The sequence below is a fragment of the Rhipicephalus sanguineus genome, chromosome 2 (genome assembly GCF_013339695.2).
Source record: "Rhipicephalus sanguineus isolate Rsan-2018 chromosome 2, BIME_Rsan_1.4, whole genome shotgun sequence".
NCBI classification, from domain to species: Eukaryota; Metazoa; Arthropoda; class Arachnida; order Ixodida; family Ixodidae; genus Rhipicephalus; species Rhipicephalus sanguineus.
In genome coordinates, this window is record NC_051177.1 from 58,434,491 (window position 1) to 58,443,280 (window position 8,790).

Below are 8,790 nucleotides of genomic sequence, written 5' to 3' on the forward strand. Positions count from 1 at the left end.
ACAGCGCGCGCGAAAGGATGGGCGCGCGAGCTCCGCTTGGCACGCAGTTCCCGTGTCGCGTCGCCCCAGCCGTGGAGCGAGGCGACACACAATCATAAAGTCACTGGGGCGACGACGGCGCTTGTCTGCGGTGGCGGGGACAGTCGAGTAGTCGAGGAGAACCTTCGGCAGAGAGCGTGGTGTTTGTAAAGCCGGGCGGCTTGCGCGTGCTCTTGCGGACGGGGGACCGGATGCGGCGAGAAGACCCAGTGGCGCTGGATCGGCCCTCTCGTACCGTACCCACGCCCTCGCGCGACGCTCCCGCTGGGCAAACAACGATGGCCCCGGGACGCCGCCGCGCACGCTGCAGGTGCTGCGGAAGGAAGAGGAGTCGCCTCTATTCGGACTATACGAAAGGGGCGTGCGGTTTCACGTGGACGCTTTCTGTATACCGCCGCGTACCCGCCCCGTCATTCAAGGGGAAGGAGGTTTCATCCCCATCCCCGTAATGTTTACAGTTTTTATACATATATGTATATAAAAGGTGCCCTGCATATAAAGGGTGTCCTGTATTTTTCTGTATTTCGGGGGCATCTGCAGTAAGCAGAAAAACGCTAATTCTTAACAAACAGAAAGTTAGAAACTGTCCAATTGGACGTTTTGCAAACCGATCTACAACTTTCTAATTGCAATTTTGGCCCAGCTTTGTTGCTTCAAAAGTTCGTAAATTCCCCTTGCCTAATTAAGCAATTAAGCAGAAAACAAACAAATAGTGTGACTTCGTGCAATAGTCTGCCACATGCATTTGGTCGCGTCGTCGTAGAGGGCGTACGTATATTTTTCAACTCTGGCTAATGATAGCTCGGACCCCCTGTATATACACATGCTCATACAAACACACAGACGCACGCGCATATAGGGTGCTGTGCTCTGTGCCCTTACATTGGTTGTGCAAAGTGGCTGTATTTAGCGAAAGCATTCGGGAAGAATGCTCATAAACTAGCCGGACCCTTGACAGTGGCTCACCGGGTGAGCACAAAGTGGACGGGACCACCGTCAGGATACATTATCAGCTATCATTGAGTCGGTTCAAAATCGGTCAGCACGTTTCAATAATTCATACTGTCCCCGCACATCTAGCGTTTCACTAATGAAATCAAACCTTTTATTACTCCTTTCTGCCGTACTAACGTTTTTTCAGACCCCTTTTGGCCAAACACAAGTGCCGAGTGGAACTGCCTTCACGCCTCCATCGCCTCCATTGAGGACGCGTCATCTTTCAAGACTGCACTGACCGATTATAGCTTGAGCTTCTAATAAACTGAGTATTGTTTGAACATGTATTCTCATTAATTTGTTGTATTTTTGCGTTCTATTTTTACTGCATTTTTTGTTATATTACCCACCCCCTCTGTAACGCCTTTATGCGCTCTGTGGGTAATGTAAATAAATAAATAAATAAATAAATAAATAAATAAATAAATAAATAAATAAATAAATAAATAAAGTGGCAGGCCCGATTCCCGGAAGCGGGGACCGCGTTCAGATGAAAATGGTGTAACAAGAAGATTCATGTACTGTGATATCGACGCACGTCACAGAATCTAAAAGAATAGTAAAAAAAGCTGAACCGAGCTTTAAGAAGTGTTTATCACTGCCCGCATATGGAAAGGCGGGAGCATATCATCGCTCGGTTAATGATAACGTGGTCATTTTAGCGCACCCTAACTGCGCAATTAATTTGACAGCATTGTTACAGGTCTTTAAGCAGTATGAGTTATGCGAACGCCGCCTCTTACTGGTAATCATGGTTATGAAATCTGTTTCGAGACATCAATCGAAACTTATTTCTCCCTTCCTGCCCCCAACGTATCATGCATGGGGCATTAAAAAAAGTTTTCAGCACTACACACTTGCACGGCCTACGCGAAGGTTCAATGCCTGCTCTCTTCCAACTGAACACCGTTTTCTTTTTAAAGAGCTGAACGTCCCCACCCCCATCATATCGTCTAAGCTTTGTATTACTCTTTTGCCATTCAATGAAGCGTAACCTCATGAAAATTGGAGCAGAAAGGCGTCGCATGTATCGAGCTCTGGGCGTGATCCGCAGGGTTATATAATTCGCCTCACGTCTCGTCGCACGTCGCGTATTTACAGGAAATAAGATAAATAAATAAAACGGAGGGGAAGTGAAAAAGCATTATTTGCAACCAAACAGCTCTTCCGGGGTGCGCCTTGAAAAAAAAAAAAAGCTCGTGCTGTAAACGCTTCCTGGCTCCACGGATATATAATCGCCTGCTCATAGCTCATATACCAACCCATATATTGAACAAGCCGCACAAGCAGCAGGAAAAAGGAGCTTCAAGTCTGCACATCTCAGGAGGCAAAGGAAAAAAAAAAAGAAAGTTATAATCACGTTATATTCCGGGATGCAATTCGAGCTCGTGTACGCGCAGCATATTTCCTGCTGCCATTCGGTCTCGTCAGTCCCTGCATGACCACCAATCAAGCAAACTGCAGCGGAGAGCGAACTCTCGCACGGGTTCAATGCACCACCGGTGCTTTGCACGGTTGCTTTTTCCGCACACGCCTTGCGCTGTACACTGCGTCGCGTAAGTTGCGTGCAGTGTAACCAATGTTTAGAGGCGACGTCAGTGAATCAGGAACGACAACGAGAAGAAAGACTCATCCTTTGTCTGCCGCTAATCCACTTGTGAACGTAGACGAGCTGAAAGAAAAAAAAAAAAAAACTCACCAGGTCCCTTTGGCTAACGCAGAGTATATCACATGCGAATCAAGTTAATCAATTGTGATTCCCTTGAATCACTCCTGGTTCACTGGATTCACTTCAATGTATGTTAGTTCACTTTTAGTACACTGTAATGTAAGTACGTTGATTCAAAGTTGTCACTTGATTCATTCTTGATCCATACTTAAGTCACTTGTTTCATTATAGACTCACATTTAATTCACTTCATTCACCTTAATGTACGTTGATTCACTTTTAAGTCACTTTAATTTGCAGTCCTGATCATTTGGCTTTATCATATCTGTATTTAACGTCATGAGACTTTTCGTTCGATTCATGCTCATGACGCCGCCGGACGACGCTTTATCTTAATTAATGTTATATTATGACGCCTTATCTCATAAAGTTTTATCTTATTAAACTACCACGCAATCATTCTTTTTTTTTTAAATTATTGAGATTGAGGACTGCGTCCTTGCCCAATCACTGCTACTCGTTGCGTATGTAGAACGCAATAGTTTGCTGAAAATGGTCAGTCAAAAAAAAAAAAAAATAAAAGACCGCCAGAACTCAGAAGGACGAAGTTTAGGCAAATCCGCGCACTACACAACAGTCCTGTATGAGGCTTTTAGAAATCTTTTAGGACACTAACCAAACTATCACTTTCGTGGTAGCCGAGCATTGATGCCTGCGGACCAGTGGAGTCTAGCGCCCGGGTTCCCTCTAAAATTTTCAGTGCGAAGTCTTATACGTCAAGTGAATGCCTAGGCTATCGCACTACTGACGTATCTTTGGCTGTACTGCACGAAGCCGGCGAAGCGGACCGTATGCAGATTTGGCTCTCCTTTTGCACGAGATGGCGCATAAATCTACGGCGCACGCGCTCGCTGTCCGGTTCGAAGGTGGCAGCCCAAAAGAGGAAGCGGCGTGGCGCGGGTCAAAAGAGAAGGACCGAATTAGCATCTGCAGCTATACGTGCACTGGGCACGCGCCCCAAGGACTGCGTCGCGCGTACGCGGGCCCTGATTCTCACGCGCGCGCCAAATAGGGATGTCCTGTGCTGCTGATGCTTTTCTCTCCTCCCTCCCCTCTCCGTAGCCGCTTTATCGCTCACTGAATGGGCCACTTGGCTGTGCATGAGACGTTCTTCTTGGGCCACCCTGCTCTTAGCATGTCGGCCGAGCATGACGGGTCGATATTTAAAATGCGAATAAAATTTCCTTGGCGTTTGTTAAAGAAAAAAAAAAGAATAATTCAAGTACGAGGGAATACGCTCGATAATAGGACAGAAAAACTTTCTCAGAACACGCGAGAGGTCTGCATCGGTCTGCTTTTTTTGTCATCGGCTTCTTCCTCTACTTCTCTGTCTTCTTCTTCTTCTTCTTCTTCTTCTTCTTCTTCTTCTTCTTCTTCTTCTTCTTCTTCTTCTTCTTCTTCTTCTTCTTATTATTATTATTATTATTATTATTATTATTATTATTATTATTATTATTATTATTATTATTATTATTTCCGCTGAGGGATGCCCCGCCACGGTGGTCTATAGTGGTTATGGCGCTCGACTGCTGACCCGAAGGTCGCGGGATCGAACCCCAGCCGCGGCGGCCGCATTTTCGATGGAGGCAAAAATGTTTGGGGCCCGTGTATTTAGATTTAGGTGCACGTTAAACAACCCCAGGGGGTCGTAATTTCCGGAGCCATCCACTACGGCGTCCCTCATAATCATATCGTGGTTTTGGGACGTTAAACCCCAGATATTAGTATTATTATTATTTCACTGAGGGACGAAAACCTCTCCAAAGACCTGAGATTGCCGCTACCAATAGGCCTTCATAGCTTTCAATCAATTCATAAAGCGGCCTCGCAAATAGTTTAATAGAATCTGCTGGCGATTGACAACCTCTCTGAAGCCGTTATCTCGCCCGACAACTATCAGAGACTTTTCATTCAGCGCATGTTGACTTTTGATGTGATAAAATGAACAACGCTGACCTATAGAATGTTCTCTGTACGACTCATAATCTTGAGAGAGAGAGAGAGAGAGAGAGAGAGAGAGAGAGAGAGAGAGAGAGAGAGAAGGAATGTAGGAAAGGCAGGGAGGTTAACTAGACTATGCGACTCATATTCTTGAACGTACTGACGTAGGAATACCCGTCGCGTCGATGAGGCGCACAGCGACGGAACGTATTTCAAGCGAGATTGGAGGTATCTCTGAAGATGGACGATTGAGAATTCAGCCCTGGTTCGCGCATTTTGGACGACGTTCACACGCATCGGACGACGTTTCCCGTGTTGTCGTCAATGTTGCTCCTCGCCATGCAATTAAGTTGAGCTCTTACTTCCACCCCTTTTTTTTCCTCTTTCCCACTCGGCGGTGGTCTGGGAGGCCCCGGAGCAAGCGTGTCACCCACGTCTCGTCGTGAGAGCCAGCAATCCGCGGTGTATGCAGTCACGACGACGCTGCGACAACGAAGGCGCGGTGTGCACAAGGCGGGACGTTTCTCTTTCACGTCGCGAGACCGCGGAGAACGCGTTTCAGCGCTTCGGTGGAACAGTCGCGGCGGCGGGCTTCTCGAGGGCCTGCGGTTCGTCATCGTCTTCGGTCGTACTCTTCTTGGCGGCGAAGGGAACACAGCTGAGAGCGCGCTCGGGTCCCACTAGTTCGGACACCGTCGCTCCAGATAGGCAGTCCCGTTCATTGACCCTGAATTGAAAGCCTCGCTCAGGGGAGGGAAGTCCCGTGCATGGTGTAGCACCACGACCACCCCTTCTGGGAACGGCGGGGCGAGCCATTAGCGCGCTATCGCTTTCCAGAGAGAGAGAGCATCTCCGAGAAAAAAAAAAAATTGCGCACACCAGCGCGACTATTTCGCTGCGACTTGTCCCTCCCACTCTTCCTCTCCCAGCACACTTGTCCACACGCCGATCTATCCGCTCCTTCTCTGCATCAACTTCTTAGCTTTCGTTTCATTCAGCGTTCAGTGGTGGCTGTGTAGAAGAAGTTCGCGACGCCCTCTTCCGCGCCCTTCCCGTAGCGCGCGTGAAACTCTTCTGAGGTGATGCCGGAAGAGGAGCCTTGAAACCGTGTCGGGGTCGAGGAGGCGCTCTTCCATTACGACATCCGCTTTGGTCGACGACGACGTTCAAGTGGCACCCTTTCATGGACGCGCTCCAGTGCGCGACTCCTGCGCTCCGGCCGAGCGTGAAGGAGTGAAAACTCGCTCCAAACAAGAGTGCAGGGCTGTGTGCGTATATAGCGTATGACTTAACGGACCATTCGGGGCTCTGTTCGGTTTAGTCTGCGTGAATGTGTGCCTATTTTAAACATGCTGCACTCCATGGAGGCGCCTGTTCAAGTGGATTGAGAACAGATGAGTCTTCGTCACAGTATGTTAGTGATGTGAAAAGCTTTTCGCCAATAGTACCAACTATATAAATAAAGAAAAAAAAGTAAAATCGAGAATACACGCCTTTATGCTTTGAAGACCTGCCACAGTGGTCTATAGTGGTTATGGTACTCGACTGCTGACCCGCAGGTCACGGGATCAAATCCCGGCCGCGGCGGCCGCACTCTCGATGGAGGCGAAAATGCTAGAGGCCCGTGTATACTTAGGTTTAAGTGCACGTTAAAGAACCAGAGGTGGTCGAAATTTTCGGAGCGCTGCACTACGGCGTCTCTCATAAGTATATCGCGGTTTTGGGACGTTAAACTCCAGCAGTTATTATTACCTATTCTTTTGAAAAGTGTTTCTCTTCTTATCGCATGTCGGAGCAGAGTGGCTGGTGCCTTCTCGAGGGGTTAACAGTCTCATTTAGCAACAACAAAAGAAGTTTATCGCCCCTACACACTCTTAAAAACAGAGCGTGTAGTTGGGGCGTATTTTTGTCCCACAACTATAATCGTCGTTATCTCGCGTGCTTTCCTTGCGTTATCACAGTGGTCCCGGCACTTCCCGGTCACGAACGGCGTGCGCGCTATCAGAGCGACAGAATTCTCGATAAGAAAGTGGCGTGAGCCAAGTTTTCGAAAAAGGAAACGCAAGCAAACCAGATGACGATTACTGTTGTAGGGCAGACTGACGCCCTGAATACGCCCTCTTTATTAAGAGCGTTGAATATGTCACATAACGTAAGGTATAGACAATGCAGAGTATAGTGTATACCGGAGGGTAGCACGATGCTCTTAAAGAACAAGGGAAGTTACTCCGCGTGCTCGATTTCAATCAACCGAATGCTAACCGAAGCGGGCAGTTTGACGTGCCATTAGAAATTTAGATACGTGTTGCAAATTTCTTTTCTGCATCGTATCGCAACGCCGTCGTTCGTTACAGTCAACTGACTATATATACAACGAGTGCTACATATTGAACAGCGGTGCGCTCCACGCATGATTATATGCAACCCCCTGGAAGAGAGAAGGCGCACGCGAGATAGAGAGAGCGAGAGAGAGAGAGAGAGCGACAGACGACAGTTTACGTAAGCCCTATTTCAACGCAGTGGTTTTGTAAATCGTTGAACAGGCGTCGCGGGCGACAAAACTGTCAAGGACCGCCCGATTATACAGCCAGCGTTACCGATCGCTTGTTTATAGACACTATAGGCTTTAGTCACCAGCACCGGAAGAGGCACTCGAACCGTATCAGGCGGGCTTCTTCCGCAGGTTGCCGAGCCGTATTCCTCGTGGGAGCTCGGTCCGGGTGGAAGATAATTCTGGTGGCAGCGTGGATACCGTGGTTGTTTATTGTTCTGTTCCATGCTCCCCCAGATGGCCGGGCCAGTGTTTCGCCCAGAGAAAGCTTTTGTTTACATGGCACGTGCGCGCGCTCTCCGCGTCGGGAAGCGGCCTCAAATGCACGTGAAAATGGCATCACCCCGTGAACTGTTGGCGCCTTGAGCGTGTTTCTATGTGAAGGGGTGGGGGCTTAGGGCAACCGTCTATGCGCGCGTTATTTCCTTCGGAGCGGATGACGTAGTCGCCGAGGGAAAGTTATGCCGATGGGTTCGCTGACACCACTTTCTGGTAAACGTCGAGTATGTTATTTTGCGTGCAAGTCGCGACGCCAGAGCATTCCGGAGGGTACTGAATAAAGAAGTGTATCGGAAACTCGTGGTTCTTTAAAAAGACGGTAATGATAAGCGGGGAGGGCCTGGAGGGCAGCTGAAAGCTCCGCAGGGCGCTCCGTTGCCCAGTTTGTACAACGGAAGCAGCGGTTCCACACTGCTGCCTGCGTTGTCTCAGAGCTCGACTTAAGCTACCGAAAAGGTTTGTTTATATGACGAAAACAGTTATTAATAATAATTGCACAGTGAGAAGACAACAAAGAAAATGTTCACGCCTTTGTTAACGCTTCAATACTGGGAATTTAGTTCCACCAACTAGCTTGAGCTGTCTAGCCTGCTACTACTACTACTACTACTACTACTACTACGACTACTACTACTACTACTACGACTACGACTACTACTACTACTACGACTACTACTACTACTACTACTACTACTACTACTACTACTACTACTACTACTACTACTACTACTGCTACTACTACTACTACTACTACTACTGCCACCACCACTACCACTACCACTACTACTACTACTAACCACAAAAGAAATAATAGCTAATTTCTTGTACATGTTGTAGTTGTATCTGAAAGTACAATGTCTCTACCTCGCGTCACTCGAGCTGTGCAGGGTAGCAATCAAGCAGGTGCTCTGGAAATTCCACGCCTTATCTCACATTTATCCCTCGTTCCTTTCTGTAGTTGATTAAGGTAAATTGTTTAAAGTTAAAATACTTGGCTTTAAAGTTAGGATTTAGTCATCTGCTTCTTCTTAGTGCTCATAGCCCAATACGACCAACCCCCTTACCTCGCTCACTTCCACTTCCATCGATACAAGCCTGGCTGCACTATACCGTGTAGTACACACCACACCGCCGCTGCGCAGTTTGGTCGCACTCACGATATATAGTGTATCGGTGGGGCCACGGCCGGTCCGGAGAAAGCTGTACCAGCCTTGCCTTCAGTGTCTTATCGCAGCTGCTCGGACCATCTCCCCCA